At 43.2% G+C, this 16,831-nt stretch overlaps 1 protein-coding gene across 1 annotated transcript in view; it reads left to right on the top strand.

Moving 5' to 3' along the window:
- The window catches only part of BAHCC1 (BAH domain and coiled-coil containing 1), a 1,784,093-nt gene that overhangs the window by 1,754,849 nt on the left and 12,413 nt on the right, over positions 1-16,831 (top strand). The window lies entirely within an intron of this gene.

The following is a 16,831-nucleotide window of genomic DNA, read 5'->3' as shown; positions in this document are numbered from 1 at the left end:
TCCACCGTCATATCAGATATTATTTGGACAGAACAAAAATTTAGAAAATCTGATCAACTTTTTGTTTCCTATGCGGATAATAAAAACGGCCTTCCTGTTTCTAAAGTGACTTTGTCCAGATGGCTTTCTTCGGTCATCACTGAAATTTATACGATCAGGGGAAAACAGCTGTGCTCAAAACCTAAAGCACATTCAACTAGGAGTTTAGCTACTTCTACAGCTTTTCAAGCTAGACTGCCTTTGGATACTATTTGTGCAGCGCCACTTGGGCCACTCCTCACACTTTTGTTTCGCATTACAAATTGGACTTGGCCTCCAGGGACAGAGCCAGTTTTGGTTCTACAGTCCTCAAGAGTTTGTTCCATTGAGCCACCCAGGATAGAGGTGCTAGGGTCCCATCAAGCAAGAATGAAAGATTGACAACTTAACATTAAGAAGTTATGTACCTACCATAACATTCCATGTTAGTTGTCTTCTCTTCTTTCTGCGACCTCCCTCCTTCCCCCTGGCCTGGACAGACCTTGTATAAGAAACTATTATGCTAAGACCATTCAGATCTGGTCCTTTTTCCATCTGTAAGTTTCTTCTTCCTTTGGGAAGTTTTGTTTATGCTTGGTGTTATTGCCCTTTTGTCAACAAACGAGATCTGGGTACTTCCTGCCTTGCATCATGGGATATGGGGCTGCCTCGAGCTGGTAAAAGGAGTTCTCGAGCTAAAGCAAGTGCGAGCCGAGGGATCGGCTCCGAACCCATCAAGCAAGAAAGAAGGCGAGAGAAGACAACTAACATGGAACGTTATGGTAGGTACATAACTTCTTATTTCAGATGTTCCTAGTGAATAAATCTCTTTCACTGATGTTTTATCTGAGTGAGATTTTTCATTTGGAGCAAAAGTGAAGCTTGTATGACAGAACATGTATTATGATTTAATACAATTGCACATGCTCAAAATTACACCTATTTCTCCTGTCTTGCCTGCCTTAGAGAATGTTTTTCTTACTGCAACCAGTATACTTGACAGACGGCCTGTTTCCAAGAGGTGTGACAGGTTTTATAAGGTACCCCAGATGCACAAGTATCTGTTTTCTAATCCTAAGGCAGACCAAGCAGTCATCTTTCTCTTTAAATCTGTTGTCATTTCAACAAACTCTGCAGGATGGGGTACCCTGCACAAATGTGTCTGCTATTGAAGCTCTTCAGTAGTGAAACAGAGCTATCACTTACATCAAATGTCAAACCATTCTGTTACTCAGTAGCAAAGTTTATGAAGTTTCTGGTTGCCCATGGCTGCATGACTGTGGAGTCAGTATTTTGTAAGAAAGGTGGTAGAGGATAGCCTCATTTGAAAGACACTGGTTAATTTTTTAATCCATTTTGTGATTACATGGTATTAGTATGTTTTGCTGGCATTTTTATTTGTAAGTTTTTCTGTATGAGGGATTTGTTGTGCTGTTTTTAATTTTTAGTGGTTTTCATGGTTTGGGATTTGTTTGGGTGATGGTCAGTTTATGAATTCATGCCTTGTAACACTTTGAATCTTTCATAGTAATCATCTTTCTTTAATTTTTTTAAATGTGTAGTTCATTCGTTCAGTCTTCATTTACCTGCTCTGTACATTTCTTGGTCACAACGAGCTGGAGCCCCTTCTAGCATTCAGTATTTGCAAGGCAGAGACTATGTCTTTGATAGGATGCCAGTCTGTCACAGTTTACACATCCAGTCACACTCACAAATGCCATACACATCTACAGGCAGTTCAGGTGGTAACTATGTATTTATTTATGTATATATGTATGTGTATTAACTAGGGCAGAATACTGATCTTGGTTCACCTATTTCAGGTTCAGCCTGGGAAGGAAAATATAATAAAAATATGAAGACAAACATAATATACAATGTTAAGTTGTCTATCTCGCCTTCATTCTTGCTGGTTGGGTTCGGAGCCGATCCTCGGCTCCGACTCGGCCATCTACTAAAGCTCGAGAGCTATTTACTGGCTCGAGGCCTCCCCTTATCCCACAATGCTTGGCGCTAGATACCCAGATCTCTTTTGCCGCTTCAGCTACGAGGTTGCACTTTTACTGGCTCAGGTCGTATTAATCCTTTTTTTTTGTATTACTAGCTAATATTTACCTTGTATTTTTCTTATATATAGATTGTCTTTCCCTTGTAGTGTTGTTAGACTGTGTATTCCCTAGTTTTTCCCACTAAGGAAACTCGTTTTCTGTTAGAGAGTTTCTACCCCCCCCCCCTTGTTTCTCACAATTAGTGGCTAACCCCACCCTTGTTGTACCTATAGGAGTAGTGTTTAGCCTTGTAGTATTTGTGTATTTTTATTAAGGATAGCTGTTATTAAGTGTGTGTAATAGTTTTTTGTGGTTATTATTTTTAGCTTAACTAGTGCAGGTGCGTGAGTGTTTCTGCCTTGTTTAAGCACTAGTTTAATTTTTCTCTCTTTAGTATCCCCGGGCCAGTATGTCCAAGGATACTAAAGTTTCAGGCTTCAAGAAGTGTAACTCGTGCTGTCAGAAGATGTCTCTGACAGACGGTCACACTTCTTGTGTTTATTGCTTGGGTTCCCTACACCTGCAGGACTCCTGCTTGGTCTGTCATGCCTTCAGCCCGAGAGTCCTGCAAGAGTGTAGGAACAAGCTTATTTTGAGAGGCTTACTTAAGCCAGAGGGATCCCCGGGGAAGCCTCAGTCGGGGAAATCCTCAAAGCGTGCCAAGCCGTCGGCTCCCAGTTCGGAGCCGTCGCCGGGCGGAGCATCTGCCTCCTCTTCAGCTCCGGCAGGAGCCGACATCCCCAGACCTCAATCGGCTCCGACTTTAGTGTCGGAACCGTCGTTGGGCCGAAAACGTTCTAGGTCCCCCTTCCCTAGAATTGGTTAGTTCGGCTCCAAGGTCACCGTTGCTTCAGTCGGAACAAAGCCATAGGTCACACTCCTCTCGGTCCTCCAGGTTATCTGATTATGACTTGGAGAGGGTGGTCAGTAAACTCCTTAATTCGCAGGCCCTGGCCAAAATGTTAACCAGCCCTTCTCAGCAGACTGTGGCTGTCCCAATGTCTTCAGCAGTTCCTCCTCAGACTCCCCTTTTGTGTTCGGAGCTGGAGCTGGTTGGGGCTCGAATCTTGAAAATGTCGGTGCCGATACCACATCTTTTGGCTCCTCCGTCATCCCTCTTGGTGCCGGGAGGGGTTCATGTCTCTTCAGAGCAGGGACCCTCTGCTCTGCCTGATAGGGGCGCCTTCGAGGTCATGAGGAGCGTGCTGACTCCTGAGTCGGCTCCTCCCCCCATTCTGCCCGCATCGGTCTCTGTCCACCCCCCTGACCCCAAGAGTGGAGAACAGATGCTCCAGGTCGCCCCATTGGGCATACCTTCCTCTTCCAAGGCCTCCCCTGATCTTTCAGAGGAGCCCCCTCAGAAGAGAAAGTGTAAGAGGAAACATGTCGACTCCCCCGAGTCGGTCACGTCTGATACCGACTTGGAGGATTTGGAAAGGTCCCCAAGATCCCCCTCTGAGGATGTCTCTTTTTCAGACATCCTAGAGATCCTTAAGCAGAGGGGGAACTGGACTTCCCTTAACCCTTCTGAGGACGAGTCGGTATACCTGGATGCATTTGGTTCTTGCCCTTCCACCTCCTGGGTGTCTCCACCCTTCGACCCACTCATGGAAGTAGTGGCTCGAAGGGCGTGGTTAGCAGGCCAACTAAGTTCATTACAGCCCCACCCAACAAACAATTTTTGACAAAAGGTGTCCCCGTTAATGCCATGGTGGTGGCAGCAGCCACTAAGAAGGAGTTGGCTGACACTTCGGTGCCTGTCCATCCACCTAATAAAGAGTCTAGGACAATGGACAGGTACGGGAAGCGGATGTTTTCCTCAGCGACCTTTTCCATGCGGTCGCTGAATTATCTGTGCCATTTCACCCGCCTTCAAAAGGATCTTCTCAAGGAACTGGGTGATACCCTTCAGGATCCATCAGCTGCGGGGGCTCAGGATAAGATTAACTCCCAGCTGGCGACCCTTAACTCTATCATCAACTCCTCCATGTGGCTCATTTCTTATGCAGCCGATGGGGCGAGTAGGGCCGCAGGTACAGGCGTGGCTTTGAGAAGACATGCCTGGATGCGGTTATGTAACTTTGCTGACCCCGTTAAGGCGTCCTTCACCAATACCCCCTTCGATGGTTCGGCTCTGTTTGGACCACAGGTGAAGGATACCCTTACCAGGTGTGAGCAGGAAGGCAAGACTCTCTCTGCCGTGGGAGTCTGTTTTTCTACTCCCTCTAGACCATACCCTAAGGGTCAGAAGAGTGGGAAAATGTGGTTTTGGAAACCCCAGGGAGTCGTGCCTGACACACGTGGCGAGTTTCCCTCCAGGGGCAGGGGAGGGAACAATAATAGACGCCGCCCGAGGGGCAGAGGGGGTCCGCAAAATCAGGGTAGCAGAGAATCTTTCTCTGACAAACCCTTTCAGCACCCCTGAGGAGCACCTTTGGAGGCAGTCGGGGGAAGATTGTCACTGTACTCAGAAGCCTGGCAACTCCTCACACAAGATAAATGGGTACGGTCCATCATATCCGAGGGTTACAAAATCCCATTTGTCCACACCCCTGTACAAACAACCAAGTCCCTTCCAGATGTTCCACCTGGTCTAAGGGAACAAGCAGTGCCAGAAATTTCAAAACTGCTAGAAAAAAGGGCCATCCAGCCAGTCCCAGCAGACCAGCAAGGATCCGGAATTTACTCCAAGTTCTTTTTGGTACCAAAAAAGACGGGACTAGAGACCTATTTTGGATCTCAGCAGGTTAAACAAATCTGTTCAAAGAAAACGAAGTTCCGGATGGTCACGTTTCAGTCCATTCTACCCTTTTTGGGTCAGGACAATTGGATGTGCTCCATAAACCTTCAGGATGCGTACTACCATATCAAAATGGACAGGCGCTCCAGAAGGCTTCTCCGCTTCCGGCTGGGAGCCGGTCACTATCAATTCAGAGCCCTGCCCTTTGGTCTCACCACAGCCCCCAGGGTGTTCACCAAATGCATGGCAGTGGTTACGGCTCATCTGAGATGGCGAGATTCCAGGTGTTTCCATATCTAGATGATTGGCTCCTTACTGCTTCCACCAGGCATCAGCTACTGTGAGGGATTATACCATCCAAACTTGCTCCGAGCTAGGTATCTCAATAAATTTCGAAAAGTTTGCATTGTCGCCTTGTCAGTCTATAACCTTTATAGGCGCAAGATTAAACACAAAAGAGCTGTCTGCAAAACTTCTTCTAGACAGAGTGTCAGACATTCGCCGACATGTACAGGTCTTACTACAGTGCAAGAGGATTCAGGCCAGATTTGTACTAAAAACCTTGGGTCTCATGGCAGCAGCAATCATGCTAGTTCCCCTGGCTCGTTTTCACATGCGGATTCTTCAGTGGATGCTCTTTACCCAGTGGTCTTTTCAACAACTTCCGATGTCTCACAACTTAATAATCACTCAATCATGCAAAGACCACCTGGCTTGGTGGATGGTCTCCTCTGTAGTACTCCAGGGCAGACCGTTTGTTCTTCCTCCTCCTGTTTCCATGGTGACCACGGATGCCACCCTAATCGGATGGGGGGGGCATTTTCAGGGCAGGACTGTCCAGGGCACTTGGCAACCTCTAGAGTACCACTAGATATACGAAACAGGAACACAATCACTGTAGGTTTGAAAAAGTTTTTTTAATTCTGGTACCTCGGCCTTCTCCTGGAATACATTTTACATACTCAAACACCACCCTTTTATATCATGTCTAATTGAATTATTAGTGCACATGCCATTTACCAATTGATTTAATTACCTTCATTGTTAACACAACCATGAAACTTGCATCAAAAACACCATTTTTTTCTTTTCAGAAACAACATTTCAAACTCCACTTCCTTTAATTATTTCAAAACTTCTTTTAAATGTCAAAATTTATATAAACATTTATAACCTTAAATCCTTTAAATAATCTTAATATTTTTTAGAATAAATAAATAAATGCTTAAACAAAAAAAACAATGCTATAAATCATCACATTTATAAATATTCTAATTTTTTAATTTTTTAGTTTTTCTAAACTAATACTATTAATACAAAATACACACTACCTATTCTTATTGTTTTTCACTAAAATTCTTTTATAAACATTCAATGTTCTCTGGATACTATGTGGAAAAGGTAAGTTTAAATTTCCATATTTAACCCATTAGGGAACATAGTTTTATAGTTAATGATGAACCTAGATTCCATTTGTAACAACCTCTAGAGTACCACCTGCACATAAACGTCTTGGAGATGAGAGCGGTGCTTTTAGGGTTGCAAGCTCTTCAGGACTCTCTACCCACCCAACTCTACCCAAATTGCAATTCAAACAGACAATATGTCTGCAGTGTGGTACATCAACAAGCAGGGCGGAACCAAGTCCTATCCCTTATGTCGAGAAGCGCTCAGACTCTGGCAGTGGGCGATCTCCTCCCAACGATTTCTGATAGCAACGCACATCCCCGGGAAGTCCAACGTCATAGTGGACAGGCTAAGCAGAGCTATTCTCATGCCTCACGAGTGGTCTCTCAATCAGTCAGTAGCGGACAAAGTTTTCCACAGATGGGGTCAACCTTGCTGCGACCTTTTCGCAACTCCTCTCAACAGCAAGTGCGACGATTTCTTCACTCTCTTCCCCCTCCCCAGCCACTCCCCCAGAGACGCTCTAGTTCACGATTGGCCCCGGGGTCTTCTGTATGCATTTCCACCTTTTCCCCTAATTCCCAAACTAATTCAGAAGGTGACCGCATTGGGATCCAGGATGATCCTCATTGCCCCTTACTGGCCTCGACAAATTTGGTTTCCATTCCTGCATCGTCATCTGCTGGAGCAGCCTTGGAATCTGGACCCAGTGCCAGACCTCTTGGTCCATCAGTCGGGCAGGCTGCTCCAATCCCCTCAGTCTCTCAACCTCACAGCTTGGTTGCTCCACTTCCAATCTTAGCCAGGCTTCCACATATTTCTCAGCCGGTGCGTGAAATCATTCTTTCTTCGCACAAATCTACTACCAGGAAGACTTATGCTAGTAAGTGGAAACGTTTCTCCTTCTGGGCAGAGGCTAGGAATATAGACCCCTTTACAGCCCCTGTCCATCACGTTCTAGATTTTCTAGCATAACTTTTTCAAGCTGGTTCCTTGTCTGCCACCATTAGGGTCCAATTAGCTGCTATTGCAAATTTCCACGCTGGCCTGTCAGAAACTAGCATCATGTCCCACAAACTTTGCAAGGCTTTTCTTAAAGGGACTATTTTGCTTAGGCCCCCGGTCAGAGATCCTCCGCCTCCGTGGGATTTAAACTTGATATTAGCTTCCTTGATTCTCCCTCCTTTTGAACCTGCGGCTTCCTGTTCCTTAAAATTACTCTCCTGGAAGACTCTCTTTTTAGTAGCCATCACCTCAGCTAGGAGAGTTTCGGAACTTCAAGCCCTCTGTATTCGTCCTCCTTACCTTGTGTTTCACAAGGATAGAGTGTCACTCAGGACTAATCCTTCTTTTCTGCCCAAGATACCTTCTGAAGCAAACCTGAATCAGGCTGTTGATCTACCTGTCTTTTTTCCTAACTATTCAAACAAAGCTGAACAAAAGTTACACCAATTGGATGTTCATAGGCAATTACGTTTTTATTTGGACAGGACTAAGCAAACAAGAAAGTCAGACCAACTCTTCCTGTCCTATGCTGAGGGCAAACAGGGCCTGCCAGTTTCTAAAGTTACCTTATCCAGATGGTTGTCCTCTATTATTACTTTGATTTATCAGCTGAGACATAAAGAACTCCCTACTAAACCTAAAGGTCATTCCACCAGAGTGTTAGCTACTTCGGTAGCTTTTCAAGCTAGACTACCAATAGAATCTATTTGTGCTGCAGCCACATGGGCCACACCTCATACCTTCATTTCACATTATAAGCTGGATATGGTCTCTAGGAGTAGAGCTAATTTTGGTTCCACTGTGCTCAAGAGTCTGTTCCGATGAGCCACCCAGGACTAAGGTGCTAGGAACGCTGTCCCAACCAGCAAGAATGAAGGCGAGATAGACAACTTAACATTAAGAAGTTATGTACCTACCATAACGTTCCATGTTAGTTGTCTTCTTCTTGCCTTCTACCCTCCATCCCCCTAGCCTGGACAGACCGAAAAGAGTCCCTTTTTGAGGCCTTCTTCCTCTGCCTGAGTCTTATCTGGGTTACGTCCTCCTCTGTTTTAGTACTGTAGGTAAACCTTGTATTTTGGACAGGTGTCCCTAAAATTTTTTCTATGGTGTTAGCTCTGCCAAATGAGATCTGGGTATCTAGCGCCAAGCATTGTGGGATAAGGGGAGGCCTCGAGCCAGTAAATAGCTCTCGAGCTTTAGTAGATGGCCGAGTCGGAGCCGAGGATCGGCTCCAAACCCGACCAGCTAGAAAGAAGGCGAGAAGAAGACAACTAACATGGAACGTTATGGTAGGTACATAACTTCTTATCTGTAGTTTAACAATAAAAATATAAGCATTTCACCTATGGTGTGTCTTTGGAGAAAGACCAATGAAAACCAGCGTGCTCACAGGAAGGACATGCAAAGTTACACAGAAGGCATCTCAGCTAAGCACCAAACTGAAGAATGTCCAGCACATGCCACTTCTAAAAAGAACCAGAGTTAATATACATTTCTTCTTTTCTTCTTTATCCATTTTAGCCAAACTTCAAAGTGAATATTTCCCACAGGTTTCATCCTTAAAGTTCTAGATATCTTTTTACCTAGTTTCTACATTGTTTGACCTAACTTGTCCTAACTTGTATATGTATACCTAGTAAAGAGAATAAACTTTCATATTCTGGACTCTTTAAGGCTTTGGGTATATCTGATGTTCACAGAAGCTGTTTCTCCTTCGCAGTTTCCTTTCACAAACTCCCAAGAAGAAGATCTGATTCCACTATCCCTTTCTTGACTAATCCCTCTTGTACCTCTTCCCCAATCCAATCCTTAAGACTACTTCATAATCCCCCTTTAAGAATAAAACAAGCCTCTGGTTGGCCTTCCCTTCTTCCACAAAAAAAATTATTAGATCCCATGTAGATGTTCTTCGTGTTTCACTGTTGCAGTCATTACATTTGGGTAATCTGCTGGCAGGTTGCCCCCAGTCGGCCTGATTAACAAAGTCTTGGGTCCTGCGTTGGTCGGTTGCTGTCCCTTCTTCCATGACGTCAAGTTGTCAGGGGTATAAAACATGCAGCCGACGCCATTTTCATCAGTCTTTCTTGCCGCGCGGTGCTCAAAGCAGAAGCAGTTCGCAAGTGCCTGTCAGCCGACTCCTGAAATTTTCATTTTCGAGTTTCAGAACTGAAGTCTTCAACCTAAAGCTAAGTACCTCGTTGGGGAAACTTTTTCTTGCTCCTTACCGATGTCAGTAAAAGTTAATAATTGTATTACTTATGGGAAGCAAATGCCTCATAAGGATTTTCATTTGTACTGTATTCCTTGCCTAGGCCCTGACAACAAAGTGCCTTGCTGTCGGTTTTGTGCTAAATTTAATCAATGCACTATTAAGCGTTGGTATATTTTTGCTTCAGAATATTTTGGCTCAAGATTTATCTATCCAGAAATGTCGTCTGTTAGAAATCCGACTACCGGAATACACAAAAACCGCAAAGAAAAAGACATAGACAGACCGTCGAGGTCCAAAACTGACGACGAAGCTTCTCCTAAGCCAGTCGCCAGTTAGCCGGTACTCAGTGAGGTGCTTTTGCAGGCTTTGATACCTGCTACTTTTGATTCGCAGACCTCTACTGAGACCCATTCCGAGTCTGGTATGCCATGAGATGCTTTAAGTTTTGAACCCACGAATGTCTCTACCTTAGATGGGTCCGGAGCCACTGAGTAGGCACCGGCTTCTGAGGATGTTTTCAGGCCTAAAGATTTGTATATTAAACCGATGCCATCTTCAAAACCAAGGCCAAAATCAACTTCTATGTCTAAAAAAACGACGCTTGGGCCACATGCACAGGCCCCTATGCCTAAAAAACAAATTATCAAAATGGCTGAAGATTTAATTACCTTGATCAGGGGTTCCCATCCTCCTCCTGCTAAGAGGCCTAGGCAAGGCACTGACTGTGAGTCATCAGATCAGGTTTCTGTTTCTTCTGATTCCTCTTCTGATCAGGAATTATCTATTCTACCTTATGAGGACTCTGATGCAGAAGATTCCATCCCTTCTGCCTCTCCTGCTGAGGATTTTTCTTTTGGAGAAACTTTGCATACCTTAAGGGAACATTTTCAATGGGAGAGTCAGGACTTCTCAGAATCTAAAAAGAGGCTTAGGGATTTTCTTCTTCTACCTCAGCATAGGCCTTTGGCTGTACCTCCTGTTCTAGACATTGTTGATGATGTTTTCTCAGAATCCAGCTTGGCTCCTGATTCCCTGCCTCCGGCTCCTAGTAAGCCAGATAGATATTACAGGGTTCCTGACTCCCACAAATTCCTTTTTAAAAACCCTTCTGCTGACCCTAAAACCATTTCTCAGGGTCCCAAGGGCGTTAAGGCTTCTACTGCTAAAAATCCTACCAGTTCTGATAGGGATTCCAGGGCACTGTATAGATGGGGTAAGAAGGTTTACACGTCTGCAACATTGGCAATCAGAGCTTTAAACTGTCAATTTCATATGCTTAAATATCAGCAGCATGTCATTGGGTTACTTAAACAGAAAACTATGTTGATTTCTGACTGTGTGGAAAATAAAGAGTTGCAGGATTTATTGCATTCAGCTGAACAAGTTGGAAAGCATACTTTGCAATGTGGTTTTGATCCTTGGAGGCCTCTTGCAGGGCTGATGTAACTGGATCTGTGATAAGAAGGCATGCTTGGCTCAAGAAGCAAAATCTGCCTGATCATGTTAAAGCAAAATTGTTGGATGCTCCTTTACAACAGGACACTCTATTTGGTAATAAGGCAGAAGAAGTTTTGAAAAAGATGAAAGATAAAGCTAAAGCTATGCAAACTCTAAAAGATTTCTTACAAGTACAGCCACCCAGGTTCAGTAGGCACTGGCCTACTAAGAACTGGTCCTTTCCAGTACCCACCAGAGCCACTCAGGGCAAACCCAGACACTCCAAAAGCTCCAGGTTTCAGTCACAAGGAGCTTACAGAACAAAACAATGGGGTGCTCCCACCTCCAAATCTGGAAGTAACAAGGCACCCCCCTACGGTAAACAATGACTTTCCTCTGCAAGTCACCAAGCACTTATCTTTTGGCAGCCCCTTTGGGGGGGAAACTGGCACTTCATGCAAAAAATTGGCAATTAATTACCCAGGACAAGTGGGTTTTAAATATAGTATCCCAGGGATACAGATTTAATTTCCACACTTTGCCAGTCCCAAACAGATGGCCAGCTCTGCCCCCAAATCAGTGGGCAGAGGCCCAGAAACAAGTTATGTCCCTCATGAATATGGGGGCTATTCAACCAGTACCAGAAAAGGAAAAGGGACAAGGTTTTTATTCAAGACTTTTCCTGGTACCCAGAAAAGACAAATCATGGCGTTCAGTTCTGGACTTATCCATTCTAAACACATTTCTGGACATTCCAAAATTCAAGATGCTGACAGTTACTGCCTATGCTAGGCAAGGATGCCTGGTTGGTAACTCTAGATTTAAAAGAGGCTTACCTGCATATCCCAATCAGGGAATCTTGCAGAAGATACCTCCGCTTCAAAGTAGGATATTTGCATTACCAGTTCTCTGCACTCTCCTTTGGCTTATCTACTGCTCCAGGGTCTTTACAAAGTACTTGGCACCAGTAATTGCATTTTGCAGACAAAGAAACATTCAAATTTATCCTTGCCTGGACGATTGTCTAATTCAGGCAGAAAACAAGGACACTCTTCTAAAGCATCTGGCGTTTGTAAAAAGGCTTCTAACTTGTCTAGGGTACACCATAAACGAAAAGAAATGACAACTGGTACCCTCTCAAATAATTACATTCCTGGGTGCAAGCTTGAATACAACTGCCCAGATGACTTACCTCATGCCAGAAAAACAAAATCAATTGATGACTTGCTTCAAACAAGTGGCCACAAAAACCCAGCTGTCTGCAAGACAGATTTTGCAGGCCTTGGGGTTCATGGCTTCCTGCATTCTGGTAATTCCATATGCAGCACTCCATATGAGGAAACTTCAATGGTACCTAAAAAGCTTATGGAGTCAACATTGTCACAGCCTGGAAACAATGATTCCTATCATTCCTTGTCTGCAGCAAGAGTTCCTATGGTGGGCAGAGGCCTGTCACCAAAACAAAGGACTGTCATTCATTCCACCCCCTGCCACCCAAACCCTGACTACGGACGCATCAGATTATGCTTGGGAGGCTCATCTGGCAGGGAGATGCATTCAGGGCCAATGGAACCCAGATCAAATTCACTTACGTATCAACCAGAAAGAGATGCTAGCTGTACAGAATGCTCTGACAGCCTTCAAGGACTATCTTCATCCAGTACAACTACTGATAAAGACAGACAACACCACAGTCATGTGGTACATAAATAAGCAGGGAGGCACCCATTCCTACCCCCTTTGCAGACTAGCCATGGCCTTGTGGAACACGGCCTTGACTTACCAAATACATCTACAAGCTCAATTCCTGCCAGGAAAGCAAAATACTCTGGCAGACGAACTAAGCAGAAATCTAATGGACCCACACGAATGGAAACTGGATCCACAAATCTTCTGCATGTTAACATGCAAATGGGGGAGCCCAGACATAGATGTTTTTGCCTCACCCCAACCCTCAGTTGGGCAAATTCTGCACAAGAATTCATCACAAAAAAGCTTGGAAAGTGGATGCTCTATCCTTCAGCTGGAAAAACCTATCAGTCTATGCCTTCCCCCCTCTGCTTCTGCTCTCCAAGGTCTTACTAAAAGTCAGACAGGAAAAAACAAAAATGATTCTGATTGCTCCAGGCTGGCCTCGCCAACACTGGTACCCGCTCCTACGTAATATGTCACACCTTCCTCTTTGGTACCTGCCTCAGACACCTTATCTACTGTCTCAGCAGAACTATCAAATTCTGCACACTCACCTCCAAACTCTGAATCTTGCAGCATGGCTAATCAACTAATTCCACCAGTTACATCTCTCAGTAAACCTGTGATGGATGTCAGTTTGGAGGCTAGAAGGCCTACTACTAGAAAATCTTATGCTTATAAATGGAAAAGATTCTGTGCCTGGAACCAAGCACAAGGAATAAGCACAGCAATGCCCAATATTCCTCAGATTCTGCAATATTTAACTGAGATGCTTCACAAGGGCCTATCCTTTTCTTCCATAAAAATCCATGCCTCTGCCATTTCAGCTCATTACAACTCAAAGCCTCCCCTCTTTTCTCATCCCCTGCTAAAGCAGTACCTCAGAGGGGCCAAACATTTACAACCTCCCAGGAGAGTACCAACTCCTGCATGGGCCCTCAATTTTGTGTTGGAAAATCTCACTCTACCTCCTTTTGAATCAGCTACTACTGCAGACATAAAAATTCTCTCTTAGAAGACAGCTTTTCTTTTAGCAGTCACTTCAGCTAGAAGGATTTCAGAGCTACAGGCTCTCGTGGCAGTGGAGCCTTTTATTATATTTTACTCGGACAGGGTGGCTCTCAAGACCAAATCCATCCTTTATGCCTAAAGTGGTATCTAATATGGCTCTTAATCAGACTATTCATCTGCCAACCTTTTTCCCTAACCCACAGAACAAGGGTGAGTGGATTTTGCATTCACTGGATGTACACAGACAACTAAGATTCTGCTTAAAATCTCTAAGAAAATCTGATCAGTTACTGGTGGCATTTGCTGCAGGGGCAGAGGGAAAGGCTATCTCAAAGCAGACTGTTTCAAAATGGATAAGCCATTGCATTTGTTTCTGCTACATGCACCATGGAAAGTCTGTCCCCAAGGGGATCAGATCCCATTCCACCAGGGCAGCATCTACTTCTGCAGCCTTTCTCAGGGGGGTTCCTACCAGAGACATTGTAGAAGTTGCTACCTGGAGCTCAGTTCATACGTTCACCAAACATTACCATTTACCTCTCTTCTCTAAATCCAGAGCAGGCTTTGCCACTGCTGTCCTGCAGGGCCTTTTAGCTGCTCCTAATGCTGTATAATTCCATCCCCCCAACCATAGCTTTGGGATTCTAGCCAAATGTAATGACTACAACAGTGAAACACGAAGAACATAGTACAGTTGTGTACACTTACTATAACTGTAGATGTTCGAGTGTATTCACTGGTGCAGTCCTGGTTACCCACCCTACAGCCTCCTGTTTATTCTCTTACTATACCTCTTCTTTCCTTTACTATGCTCAAAAGCCTTTTTGGTGTATTTGCTTTTATTTGGAGGTATATTTTTTGTATTCTAAATTACATACATATACATATATATATATATATATATATATGGGTCCCTATCAGATCGTCGAAATGCCAATTCACCGAACTGTCATTTCGTCGAAACTTCATTACATCGACAAGCATTTGCCCCCGTCCCCAATGTTGTGCGACCCTGGAGTTGATATATATAGTTAGGGGTGGGGCACAGCCCCACATTGGGGTGTGGCTAAGCCCCACCTAAAATGCTTGTCGATGTAATGAATTTTCGATGAAATGACAGTTCGGTGAATTGGCATTTCGACGATCTGATAGGGACCCATATATATATATATATATATATATATATATATATATATATATATATTATTTATTTATTTATTTATTTTTTGCTCCCCATTTGGGGGGCACCTGACATTTGGGGCAAGTAAAAGTGACGAAAATGACGTCCGCTGCATGTTTTATACCCCTGATGACCTGACGTCATGGAAGAAGGGACAGCAACCGACGCAGGACCCAAGACTTTGTTAATCAGGCCGACTGAGGGCAACCTGCCAGCAGATTACCCAAATGTAATGACTGCAACAGTGAATACACTCGAACATCTACATTTATGGGAAGTGTACACAACTGTACTTACTTTCTTATATGAAAGCTTACCGGTAGGGGGAGTTATCAGTTGGTTGGAATCAGAACAAAAATTTGAATTGCCATACTGTGAATTTCTCTGTAGTTAATGATAGACATTGCAGTACTAAAGTGAGTAAGTTCATTATATTTAATCATAACTTATACCTTTTCTACCCAACTCCCAGTCGTTTTTTTCCTAGAAGCAAATAACTTTTCAACTTCATAAATTGTGTCATATTCAGATTTCAGAAAAGTAGCAATGCCCTAAGTGTCAAAAGCATCAGTCTGAAAATGAGTAAACTATTTTTAGAGTTTACAAGCTGAAAGCCTGTAAAATAAAGGATTTCCAAAGTGACACTTTCTTCTTTTGCCAAGATTTCAGTCACAAAAGTAGAAAATTATAAATCAGTGCCAGTGGCTTAACAGGTAGCAACTTGGTTTTGGTGCTGGAAGATGAAGTTTGTGGGTTCTATTCCTACTCCAGGAGATTAGATTAATTTACAATTGACTGACACTGCAGTGCAGTATGCTCCATTCTTTAGTTTTCCAGCCTTCAGATGTGACATTAAACGGAGACCCTGTCATCTTGAGTTGTTGGTAGCTCAAGTGGATGTAAAAGCCAATGTGTTGGCAATTAAATATTTATTTCACAAGTTTGTAGTATGCTAATCCATTGTAATTAGACGTGGCCCCCATAGCGACATAAACATCCCCTGCCAACATATTAATATTCATGCCATAAATACATCAGAAGTATGTTAGACTTCCCTGTTTGGAAGCTTTTTTTAAAACAGTTTTTGAAACTGGCATTAAACCAACTTTTTTTTTTTACAAAACAATTACAACAACCTTTTTTTTTACAAAAAAATAAATAAATAAATAAAATGTTCACATGCACAAGGATGTACCCAAATACTTGGTTTCGCTATTTTAAATATGATCTTTAAGCTCGTTTTAGCGTTTTTCTTCAAATGGGGTCATGTGATAAAATGTATTGTAATATTTAAAATCCTATAAACTTAAAGTTTGCAAATGTGGAAGCAAATGCTGTGTTGTATTTATGTGTAATTAGAGATTGTAAAATTGAATATCCTCACAATGTTTGTAAATGTCATTTGTCATTTTTTAAGGCATGGAAAATGCAAAGTGAGCTATTAAGTAGGAATTTCCTTATCTAAGTTTTAAAGTAAGAATGGAATGAATCATTTGCATAAGAGTCGAGCATTGTAGAAGTTTGTAGTTTGGTTTTACGCTGATTGCGAGGATAATGAAAAAGCTGCCTTAGTAGTAAGTATGTTAGTACCTACAATACTTAAGTCCTTATTTTAGAAACTGAATCAGCATCGTAGAAATACAGGAGCAAAGTAAGGAATGTGTGTCTGTGTTGTTGGGAAGAGATTCAGAACAGGTAGCTCTTACCCAAAGTCCATTTTCTGAGCAGTGTCAATGGCTGCCTATGTCAAATTCATTATACCTGTCTGAACAGTACAGAAGACCTCAGATTGTGGAAGACAGGAACTGTTTTTAAGTAACTCTTGTACAAAACTGAGACCGAGAGAGAGAGAAAGGGAAAGCTTGCCAGATTTAGAATTCCACCATGTGAAATTAAAAGAGCATCCATTGATTCTAGATACCAGGTAAGTGCATAACTGATTTTTTTTTGTATTAATTAATCATTCATTCCTAGCAGCTAAATGAAAGTGCAGCCCATGTTATTTTTCTGCTTAAATTATCCATATTTTCCAAGACTGATTCTGTCTACTGAATATTTATAGGTTTTGCTGGCCATTG

This window comes from Protopterus annectens, chromosome 10.part0, assembly GCF_019279795.1.
Source record: "Protopterus annectens isolate FY-2018-M chromosome 10.part0, PAN1.0, whole genome shotgun sequence".
NCBI lineage: Eukaryota > Metazoa > Chordata > Ceratodontiformes > Protopteridae > Protopterus > Protopterus annectens.
The sequence above is the reverse complement of the archived record's forward strand: the minus strand, read 5'-3'. Positions and strand labels throughout refer to the sequence as shown.